A 12,500-nucleotide genomic window follows, 5' to 3' on the forward strand; every position below is an offset into this window, starting at 1 on the left:
CAACTACCTTATTGTCTATTTGTTTTTCCGATCTTAAGGTATGAATGGCATTTACACCATTAACTTGGTTTTCTTGTTGGGTCGTGGATCATTGGTTCCTAGGATTTGGCTCAGGTTGGTTAGGTAACCTACCATATTCTCGTTTCACTAATGGTCGAAGCCAGCTGACTTACTTGCATTTCCAGACGGGCTATAGCTTGGGTGTTATTATTTATGAGTTGATCCGTAGTTTGCATAAAGCTGGTATGTGTCTTCATCATGGCTTCTAGGCTTTTCTCTAAAGAGGTAATTTTCTTGTCATTATCATGGAAGCCTGGCGGGTTGTTCATCACTGGGTTGGACCTTAGATTTTACTGATTGAAATTTGGATTGCCTACATTAGGATTCTGGGACCATGAGAAATTCGGGTGATTCTCCAACCTGGGTTATATGTGGGTGCATAAAGATTGTTCAATGGTTTTTTGATAGGTGGCATTCATCTGTGTACACTCATTCGAGTAGGAACATTCTTCTAAGACATGGTCTGGTGCATTGCACCCTTTACACATGGGTGCAGATATTTGATTTACATTGGCTGGTCTCTGTAATTCTAAGGCTTCCAATCTACGTGTTAAGGTTGCAATCTTGGCCTCTGATGCTAGGGTTGGTTGAATTTGATGCATTCCTCCTCTTGAAGGTGTAGCTTTATCAGGTTTCCTAGTTGTTTCCCACTGTAAATTTTTCTCGACTAGGTCTTCTAAGAATTGCCAAGCTTCAGTAGTTTCTTTGTCCATAAATTGGCCTTGGCACATGGACTCTAGCATGGTTTTTGAGTTTGAATCTAACCCCTCATAGATGATCTGGCATAGTCTCCAAGTTTCTATTCCATGGTGTGGGCATTGGGTCAAAAGATTCTTGAAACGATCAAAGTACTTCCAAAATGATTCACCAGCTAGTTGGTAAAATTGATTTATTTCATTCCTAATCCTAGCTGTTTTTATGATGGGGGAAATACTTTTTTAAAAATATTCTCACAAAGCCCTCCAGGTAGTGACAGAATAGTTTGGCAGACTATAAAGCCACTTCTTAGCATTATCCTTAAGAGCAAAGTTGATTAATCTAAGTTTGACCTCATTCTCTGTCAATTGCAGTTTCATGGTTGCACATACCTCCTCAAATTCTCTAATAAATATATAAGCATCCTCTAATCCTGTGAATTTTGGAAGCATATTTATGAATTTGAGGTTTGATTTCAAATTGTTAGCTGTGGGTTGTGGCAACCTGATACAAGATGGTTGGATGGAGCCAACTGGATAACATAATCCTTAAGGGTCATGGGTTGGATTGGCTCAGCCATTGGAACAACAGGAATTGACTCAATTCTAACTAGACGACCCGACACTCTTCTCCACACACGAGGTGTACGGTTCTCGATGTTTATATAATTTTTTTTTTAAATTTTTATGTATAAGAAAAAGAAAGAAAAGAGAAAAAGTTCTAAAGAAAAGATCCTAAGGAGTCCTAAATCTAAAGAAAAGTAACCAAATTAAATTAAATTTTAATAAATTTTTTTTTTTTATTTTTCAAACAAGTGAAACAATAAATTAAACTCAATCTATCCTAGGGTTAACCTAAATCTAGACAGCTCATAACTGTTCCAAGATGACCCTTCAAGCTTTCCAAGTGGAGATTGGTCAACTAGTTAGCCAGGTAAGTATAAGAGGTGGGAGGTTCACTCATCGTTGCCTTTCTAGACACCAAACGAGTTGGCCAGGCCAGCAACTGAACCAATTTAACAAACCACCCTCAGGGACTTGCCTAGACACCAACTAATCAAACAACTCAAACTTGGTAGAACTCTTAGGGTTCCTTGTCCTATTGAGCTCGAATTCCTTAAGGTTGACGTCTAATTGATTTTAAGATTAAAGGTCTAGGTAATGCAATATGATGGAGATGGTTTTTGGGCTAAGAAAGGGTAATGAAATCCCCACCTTATATTGTTAATGGGTTGATGCCCTTAGATTAATTATGAAAATGCAAATGCAAATAAACAAGATGACCAAGAATGTAAAAGATTTTATTTAGATTTTTTTTTATTTTGATATTTTACTTCACGATTATGAAATATCTTTTGTTTTGTTTTATTATTATTATTTTTTTTATGATTAAATAAATTCAAATGATTAGGTCTAAAAGGAAAAGTAATTAACTAAAATAATAAAAGAAAAATTAGAAGCGTACCTGAGTTTTCCAGCAATCACCAACTAAATCTAGAAACCTAAAGGAAAAAGAAAGAGAGTTATAAAGCATGAAGAACAAATATTTGAAAATAATTTAAAATGCCAAATCCCCGGCAACGGCGCCAAAAACTTGATGTGCAAATCTTAAAATTTGTAAATAAAATCGCAAGCGCATAGTGTGCAGAGTAGCACGACCAGCGAGTACGGGTCGATCCCACAGAGATTTGGTTTAAAAATAATTTTCAAATCTATACTCAAGCGAGCTTTAACGAAAATCGAAAATCGAAAGTTGTTTGCTAAAGACAATAAGACTAAGGATCTAGGATTTTTTTTTGAATCCACTAGATCTAGATTAGAGAATTCTACCTAGAATTTTTCTTATTGATCCTAACGACTACTCCTCTTGTCTTTTCCAAGCATAGATTATGAAGGGACTAAGGCCCAACGATAACCCATCAAGATTCTTTACAGGGGAGTAGTAACTAGGATCCCTTAGGGTTTTCTCCTCCTATGCACTGAATCAAGCATGAACTATGAAGGGACTCTGACCCAACTGTAGTTCATCAAAAATTCTTGGCAAACGAGGAAGAAAAAGAAATCCTAAAAAAAAGAAAGAACCCTATGTAAAATCCCTACTCATGATCTAGCTTCATCGCAAACCCTAGAAGGGATGCTTAGCTAGACATGATCTAAATCTACTTACAAAATTTAAATGCAGAAAAATAAACTACCCTAATTTTATAAATTAAACTATCCTAATTGCATAAATTTAAACTGCATAATTTAAACTAACCTAATTGCAAGAAATTAAATTGCATAAATTAAACTATCCTAATTGCAAGAAAAATAAATTGCATAATGTAAAGAGATAAAATTGCATAAAAATAAGATTTTATATATAAAAAAAAAAATTATTATAAAAATCTCAAAGCTCGAGGCTTGAGAAGAAAGCTAAAAACCCCACTATCTAGGGTTACAAGCTTGATCGGAAGGAAAGAATCATTAAAACAAGGGCCTTTCGGGGCTTTTTATAGACATTTGGGGGTTATAAGGTTTTCAAAACTTTAGATGTGGGACTAAAAGGCTTTAGAGGGCTGTTAGGGGGGTTTAGGGGCTCAAATCTCGCTCAAAAAGCACTTAAATCCATCAAGAAACCCTAGAAATTGTTTCAGCCGTCCAATCTTCATCTAAAGGACCCAATTCATCAAATAGATCAAATCGGGAGCGATTCTGGGCCGTCGGATCATGATCTGGGTGAAGCGTTGTCGTTGGATCGCGCTGCAGAGATGGGATCAGGTCGGATGCATCGCGGACCATCCGATCAAGGCACTGGAAGATTTCGTCCGTTGGATCGCGCTGCAGAAGGATCCTGTGTTGTCCTAGTGTTTATTGATTCTTGCAATTGCCTTGATTACGGTTGGATCTTGACCGACTGCGATGGTGGCCGTCCGATGGCGCAAAAATATGGAGCGTTGGATCTTGATCGGACCATCGAGTGATGTGAAGTTACTAGGTTGTCCTTCGGACCTTCTTCTCTCTCCTCATGAGCCCTGGACCGCGCGCGTGGATCGGGCTCGCGATGCGTTCTGGTGAGTCGAGACTCGCTGATTGGCTGGTTTATGGTGCGCCGATGGGTCCATGGTCCAGGCGCCTGTTGCTGTGGATCAGGCGGCTAACCAGATCATCAAATCAGTTGATTTTTGACCAATTTTTGATCTGATTTGACTCGGGTTTGACCCAATTGAGTCTTCTTTCTTCATTCTTCAATTTCTGGGTCAATTTAACTCCGTTTTGCATAAAATTTGCATCGTTGGAATCCTCTTTCCTTGTTCTTTCTATTGATGACCTCTTCTTCTGTAAAATATAATAACAAGTATCAATTTTTTAATAATTTAGATAATTTAGATATTAATTGATACTTTTTATGTCAATTTGTGACATAAATTAGATTTGTTAATAAATAAAATATATTTTTGATATTTTCATCATAAGTTTTCATCTTCTAATGAACTCCGTTGTTATGATGAAGTCCTTAAGACTATTTAAGTTTGATAAAGAGAGGATTTATCGATTAGTCCTTAAAACTGTTCACGATCAAATGATAAGCTGTTAATAAGGACGATAGCTTCTATCGAGCATAGGTCGCTGTAGGCTATATGGGTTGGTTGTCCTCTTAACCAAAAAGTGTGAAAACATTGGTATGGTATATAGGTGAGATGTAAGGATACATCATCATTGAACGTGACCAACTTTAGAGCATTCTACTATCGAGAATATCTTTGATGGGATATAGGTATAAGTATCCCTTAGACCTGAGATCGCCTCAGTGACTTGCAAGCAACTCACTGTGCTTTGATACTGGACTAACTAAATTTTTAATTTAGTGACGGAAGGCTTCTGAGCATAGTCAAGTACTTGCGAAGTCAGAGTGTGATCGAGATGGGATTGACCACTCCAAGAGTTGAAGAAGAATGAGTCACTGTATTTCAATTTAGCAAAACCTTGGCCAGGATAATCCATTAGATGGATTTGATATTTTAAAATACAATGTGGACAACCTGATCAGAGTTGACAGTTGAACTCTGAGGTGTTCTATGATCATTTTGATCAAAGAGATGAATTATATGAAAACTATATCCGCATGGGTTCTAAGGATGTTGTTCTACACATTCGACCTATTCGGTCGTCGGGTACCATTGCTAGATGGTTATTTTGATTGGTACAAAAATTTATTTCTGTGCTACCAACTTAGGTTCGAACCTATGAGGTCACACACATTAGAGTTCATAATCTGATCGGATGGTTGATCAATGATTAAGAATCGTTCTAGGGTTAAATGATCAATACGATTGACATTTAACCTAGTGCAAGTGTTGCAGGAGGATCGATTAGCAATTCGATTGCTAATTGACTTAATTTGATTAAGCTAATGGGCTGAGATTAAGTCTAATTGAATATGATTTAATTAAATTTAGTTTGGACTTAATTGGATCAAGTCCAATTGGTTTATTGGATAAGCCAAGTGCAAGAAAAAAACTAGTCCTAGTTCAATTAGGACTTGGGTCAACCTAATTTTTAATTTGATTAAAAAATTAAATCAGATTTAAATCTAATTTAATCTGATTAAATTAGGTTCTTAATTGGGTTAAGACCTATTTTAATTGGGTTGATATAATTTTGGTTTGATTTGATTTGAGAAATCAAATTAAAATAAATCATAAGATAGAATCCTAGTAAGACTAGGATTCCACCTTACGCCATATAAGCCCCCCCTACGCCCTCTCTCTTATTCCATGCCAATCCCCTCTTATTTTGTGCAACAAAAGCTCTCTCCCAGTTCTTTCCCATGTCCAAAAGGTTTCCTCTCTTCTTTCATACATGGAAAGTGGTTGTGGATTAAATCAAAGTAGGAATAAGTTTGGATTTCAAATTCTATGAGATAGAGTTTTAGAAATGCAAAACTCTTTCCTTTTTGCACCGAATTTATCCAAATTTTTTTTGAAATTTTTATGACTTTTAGGGCACATATTGTGCACCCTTTGCTGGTGGTCCATGCACAAAAATAAGGAGGAGAAGCCCAAAAGTTGGGCATCCCTTATCTTGTCATGTTTGGATAAGCCTTGACTAGGTATTTGACCTAGACAAGGACTCTATCATATCTCTCTCTATAAAATGAGTTTCTTCATAAAATTTTTGAAGAATATAGAGATTTGAGAGACCTTTGGAGCATCCAAAAATCAGAGAGAAAAACCTTTGGGTCATGGAGATATAATAGACACAAGATAGAGTGTCTAGGAGAGAGTAAAGAGAAGAAGAAGAGGGTATTCTTCTAGGGTTGTTAGTTTCATCTCTTTTCTTCCTCCATCTTGAGTTTTTTGAGAGCGTTTCAGATTTGAAACTCCTCCTTCTACTTTTCATCTTTGGAAGAGTCCAAATCAAGAAGAAGGAGGCACCTGATCAACCATCGAAGAAGGATCAGCGCAGTACTAGCATACTGTGCTGATTTTCTGAAGCAGGACTTCTGATCGAGATTCGTGGGCTCATGTGGATGACTCCTAGAGATCGGATGCATGTGCGGTTTGCAACATCATCCTTAAATCTGGATCAGCAAGATTAGAACGTCTAACTTGCAAGGTTATAGATCTGATCTATTGTTTAATACATACATTAGATGTAGTATAGAAACATGTTGATATGATCAACATGTAGTTTATGCTCTATATATTTTAATTTTTAATTTAATGCTATGTAATAATTATTTAATAAGATCTTAGATCTAGAAATTCTCTAATTTTGAAAAATAAATTTTGATTTATTTTAGTCTTCCGCTGTCTGATCTTGAAAAAGTTTCAAGATCTAACCCTGAAACCCTAGATCTGGTTCCTTCAATTGGTATCAGAGCCAGGTTATTTATTACATGATTATTTATGCATACTTAGATTATTTCTTAGATTAGATCTAATTTATAATCTAATTATTAAATCTAAATTTAAAATTTTAGATCAATCACGAACTGCAAGGTTGTCCTACTGTAAGGTTTATCCCTTACAGTGTAAAAGTGTCCTAGTTTGTGTAGATCTATCTTTAATCATAAATTTGTTAGATATGATCTAGATTAAATTTATGATTTATTAGATTTAAAAGATATTTAAATCTAAAATAAAATCTCTTTGTTAATAATTTTTGTGCAAACAAATTGTTTAAAGTTGAAATTGTTTCAATTACATGAACCTGTTTAGATTAGATCTAAAGTAGTTTCATATTTATTTCACTTGCATCTTGATTATGAATCAAACATGCAATATGGTTGGTAGAACCATATTATAAAATTATTTTATAAATATAAAAATTATTTTTGAAAAGCCGAACCCAACCCTCAGCCTAAAACTTAATTAAGAATTAAGAAGCTGTTTAATTAGATTCTAGAATTATGAATTGAAGAACCTAAGACACAAACCATAACACATTGGGTTAATGGGTTAGTGGAAATTAGGTCCATTAATTTGATTAGACCTATGGTTAGATTAAAGATGGACTTAATTAGAGAATTGACTAAATCTAATCAATTGTTGTCTTAGATTAGGTCAAGGATTTCTCTAGATCAATTACAATAGTTGTAGTTGGTCAAGTCCATATCTTTAACGAGAACCAAATGGACTTGATTCTTGACTACGCGGTCTAGCATGAACTGTTAGGTTGATCTAATCGAAACTAATTAAACCAGTTGGTGTCTAAGGTAAACCAGACCGGTGGTTTTTAATTGGGAGCCTGCTTATCTGATCATTTTTTATGGTGTCTAAGGCAAGCTTTGACCGACCCTCCCACTGATCGAACTTACCTGGTCGCTTAGTGAAATTATGTTTTGATCGGATCACTTGACTATTCGAGTTGACCCATGTCAGCTAGGTAAATCAGTGTGACCGATTTAGGTGCTCCTAGACCAGCCTTTTTAATGGTCTCCCTTAAGCTGACTTGGTGAAGCCAATGGGAGGATCATGATAAGCTAGTTCATCTGACCTCATTCTCTAAATCATTTAAATCTTCTAAAATTATTGTCCTTAAAATGATAAAGTTATGGAGATAACTGAGTCATAGCCTCCTATTAAGGTGTTTGATAATGAGTCCATAAACTCAATAATCATTGCAGACCCAAAGGTCTAGTGCTTGTTGACTAATGGAATTATCACTCATCATATGACGACTTGGAAGTGTCTCTCTAATGGTGGTTAGGTGAGCCAACCAAAGTTGGGCTTAATCATTCGTTAGTTAGATGCACCAAGTATGGTCATGTTAATGGTTGAACCTAATCGAATCCTTACAGTGGAGGCCAAAGCCTACTGATTAGATTTCTGGAGAAAATTAAAATTACTAAAAATTATTTAGAGAAATAATTGATTATGAACCTACCCTTAGATATACATGGGTTGGCCAACCAAAGTTGGACTTGTGTGCAATCTAAGTGGATTCTAGTACCCACTAAGAAATTAGGGTAATTCCTCGAATTGAAGGTAGAGGCTACCAATTCGAATAAAATAGTGAGAAAATTTTTTTGATTAAAGTCCAAATCTTTAGGTTTAATGAATCAATTACTAATTAGGTTATGATTTTCCTTTGAGCAGATATGGCCACTTCCCTATCGCTCCGATCATTGTTGGACAATGATAAGTTGGTGGGACCCAACTTCGGTAGTTGGTACCGAAAGTTGAAGATAGTCCTGGAGTATGAACGGATCCTATATGTGATAATGGATCCTACACCTGAAGAGTCAGCTGCCAATGCACGTGGAACAATCAGAAATACTTACCAGAAGTGGCTTAGTGATCGGACCACGGTGCGCTGTATCATGCTGGCTGCCATGAGCGACGAGTTCAGTCGTAGATTCGAGACAGCTTAGCCAAAGGACATGCTTCAAGTGTTGGAGGATGCCTTTGGCACATCCGATGACGTGGAGAGGCACAAGACTAGTTGTGCCATCTTCAACGCCAAAATATGGGATGGTGCCTCTGTCACTAATCATGTATTGTACATGATCGAGCTGATGAAACGATTGAGCAAGCTCGGCTTTTTCTTGCATGAGCAGCTTGGGAAAGATGCAATACTAAACTCACTGCCCAAGTTTTATCTCCCATTCCTCACTCATTATAGAATGACAAAGCCTGAAATAAACTATCACGGGTTACTGGGGTTGCTTCAAAACTTTGAGAAGGATCACCAACTCCACAAAGAGTCGGTGAACTTAGTGGGAGGTTTGTCTTCTGGTTCTCGATCTTTTAAAAAAGGGAAGAAGAACAAGAAGAAGAAAGTGAAGAAGGTGCAAGATCAGGTTGGGACATCAGTGTAGGGCCAGACTAGAAAGATCAAGCCCGATAAGAGTCTATTCTACTGACAAGTACCCTAGATTAGATAGTGTGTCAGATATCTACTTATGGCACTGTTGGCTAGGTCATATAAACAAGAACAGAATAAACAGGTTGACTCAAGAGGGAATCCTCAAAGTCAGTGATTGTGAATCACTTCCAACCTGTGAGTCATGTCTTCTTGGTAAAATAACCAAATCACCTTTTACTGAAAAAGGTGAGAGAGCTACTGAGCTCTTGGGCCTAGTACATACTGATGTATGCGGGTCCATGAGCACAAGTGCTAGAGGTGGATATTTCTACTTCATAACTTTCACGGATGATCTATCCAGATATGGATATGTCTATCTGATGAAATGTAAGTTGGATTCATTTGAAATGTTCAAACGATTCCGAAGTGAAATAGAAAAATAAACTGAAAAGAGTATTAAAACTCTTCGATCTGATCGAGGAGGAGAATATCTTTCTAATGAGTTTCTCACATATCTAGGAGAGAATGGGATTCTCTCCCAATGGACTCCTCTAGGAACACCACAGCATAATGGTGTGTCTGAAAGCAGAAATCGGACTATGTTAGACATGATCCGATCCATGATGGATTTTTCCAACTTGCCGATATCCTTCTGGGGATATGTACTCGAATCGGCCTGTTATCTGTTAAATAGGATTCCAAGTAAGTCTATAATTAAGATTCCATATGAGATATGGACAGGGCGTAAGCCAGCACTTGCATACCTTAAGGTCTGAGAGTGCCCGACCTATATCAAACGATTAGTCACAAACAAACTTGGACCTAGGTTTGACAAATGCACATTCATCGGGTACCCCAAAGAGACCAAAAGATATTTTTTCTACTATGCTGATGAATAAAAAGTGTTCGTCAGCCTTAAGGCAATCTTTTTAGAAAAAGAGTTCCTTGGTGAAGGAACCATTGCCTCTAAGGTTGAACTTGATGAAGTTCAACAGGTAGAAGGATCGACACCAATAGCTGAACCTAAGTCGGATTTGATTAGATCAGATCCGGAGCCCAATGTATCTGTACCATTAAGACGATCTGGTAGAGATCTGGTAGAGTACCGCATCAGCCGGACAGATACTACAGTTTCTTGGTCCGGGATGGTGATCCCATCGAACTCGATGAGAACGATGAGGATCCGATCACCTATATGGATGCAATGCAGAGATCTAATTTCGAGAAATGACTTGAAGCCATGAAATCCGAAATGAAATCCATGAAGGTCAACGATGTATGGACATTGGTTGACCCACCTGAAAGGGTTAAATCCATTGGGTGTAAATGGGTGTTCAAAAGGATAAGGGATGCAGACGGAAAGGTGGAGACCTATAAAGCCCGTCTGATTGTCAAGGGATATCATCAACGTTATGGTATTGACTATAACGAGACATTTTTTCCTGTGGCAATGCTCAAATTCATTTGGATATTGCTTGCAGTAGTTGTCCATCTGGATTATGAGATTTGGCAAATGGATGTAAAGACAGCTTTCCTGAATGGAGAGCTGATCGAAGAGGTGTATATGATACAACCTGAGGGGTTTACATCCACAGATGAGTCCAAGGTGTGCAAGCTTTAAGAGATCCATTTATGGATTGAAGCAAGCTTCTCGGAGTTGGAACATGCGTTTTGATAAGGTGATCAAAATGTATTGCTTCGTTAAGAATGGAGAAGAGCCCTGCATCTATAAATGGGTAAATGGTCCAGTTGTGGTATTCCTTGTCTTGTATGTGGATGACATTCTCTTAATCGAAAATGATATCCCTGCACTATAAGAAATAAAAGTTTGGTTGTCATCGTAATTCTCCATGAAGGATTTGGGTGAAGCATCCTACATCCTAGGAATGAAGATCTATAGGGATAGATCTAAAAAGATGCTTGGATTATCCCAGTCCATGTACATAGACACTGTGCTGAAGAGGTTTAGCATGGAGAATTTCAAGAAGGGCTATCTACCGATAGGCCATAAAATTTTTCTCTCTAAGAAGGATTGTCCAACAACTCCTGAAGAGAGAGAGCGTATGAATAGAGTCCCATATGCTTCGACCATGGGATCTATCATGTATGCCATGACATATACAAAACCAGATGTGGCATACTCACTAGGAGTAGTGAGTAGATACCAATCTGATTCTGGAGAAAATCACTGAAGAGTGATTAAAGCCATCCTTAAGTATTTGAGAAATACTAAGGACCAATGGTTAGTTTATGGTGAGTCAGATCTGAAACTTGTGGGGTTCACAGACTCCAGCTTTCAATCTGACCATGATGACAGTAGAAGTGTATCGGGTTATATCTTTACTCTGAATGGTGGAGCTATCTGCTGGAAGAGTTTCAAGCAGCATACTGTGGTAGACTCTGTTTGTGAGATGGAGTACATCGCAGCATCGGATGCCGCGAAGGAAGCTGTGTGGCTGAGAAAATTCATCACCGAGCTCGGAGTAGCACCCTCCCTCGATGGTTCGGTTCTGCTCTACTACGACAGCACTGGTGCCATAGCTCAAGCAAAGAAACTCAAAGCACACCAGCGGACGAAGCAAATTTTGCACCACTTCCACCTGGTCTGGAAGATCATGGATCGAGATGACGTCGATCTTCAAAAGATCGACGAAAAGAAAAATCTGGTCAACCCCTTCACTAAAGCCCTGGCGATAAAAGAGTTCGACAACCACAAGTCGAAGATGGATATTAGATACTGTGCCGAGTGGCTTTAAGACAAGTGGGAGTTGTTGAAAAATATGTCTCAAAAGTCAATCATCAAGCTGTTGATGGTTGAGCAACCAAGTATTGTAATTGATTTGTTAATAAATAAAATATATTTTTGGTATTTTCGTCATAAGCTTTCATCTTCTAATGAATTTCGTTGTTATGATGAAGTCCTTAGGACTATTTAAGTTTGATAAAGAGAGAATTTATCGATTAGTCCTTAAAACTGTTCACGACCAAATGATAGGCTGTTAATAAGGACGACAGCTTCTATCGAGCATAGATCGCTGTAGGCCATATGGGTTGGTTGTCCTCTTAACCAAAGAGTGTGAAGATACTGGTATGGCATACATGTGAGATGTAAAGGTACATCATCATTGAACGTGACAAACTCCAGAGCATTCTACTGTCGAGAATGTCTCTGATGGGATATAGGTATAAGTGTCCCTTAGACCTGAGATCGCCTCAGTGACTTGCAAGCAACTCACTGTGCTTTGGTACTGGACTAACTGAATTTTTAATTCAGTGACGGAAGGCTTCTGGGCATAGTCAAGTACTTACGAAGTCAGAGTGTGATCGAGATGGGATTGACCACTCCAAGAGTTGGAGAAGAATGAGTCACTGTATTTCAATTTAGCAAAACCTTGGCCAGGGTAATCCATCAGATGGATTTGATATTTTGAAATACAATGTGAACAATCTGAT

General features: G+C 37.6%; 1 non-coding gene across 1 annotated transcript; it reads left to right on the top strand.

The window, feature by feature from the left end:
- The first annotated feature begins 861 nt into the window (after positions 1-861).
- Positions 862-968, top strand: LOC140852998 (small nucleolar RNA R71). The gene has a single exon (XR_012136075.1). It is a non-coding gene; the product is annotated as a small nucleolar RNA R71 (small nucleolar RNA).
- Positions 969-12,500: the final 11,532 nt, after the last annotated feature.

Source organism: Elaeis guineensis, chromosome 12 (assembly GCF_000442705.2).
Source record: "Elaeis guineensis isolate ETL-2024a chromosome 12, EG11, whole genome shotgun sequence".
Taxonomy (NCBI): domain Eukaryota; kingdom Viridiplantae; phylum Streptophyta; class Magnoliopsida; order Arecales; family Arecaceae; genus Elaeis; species Elaeis guineensis.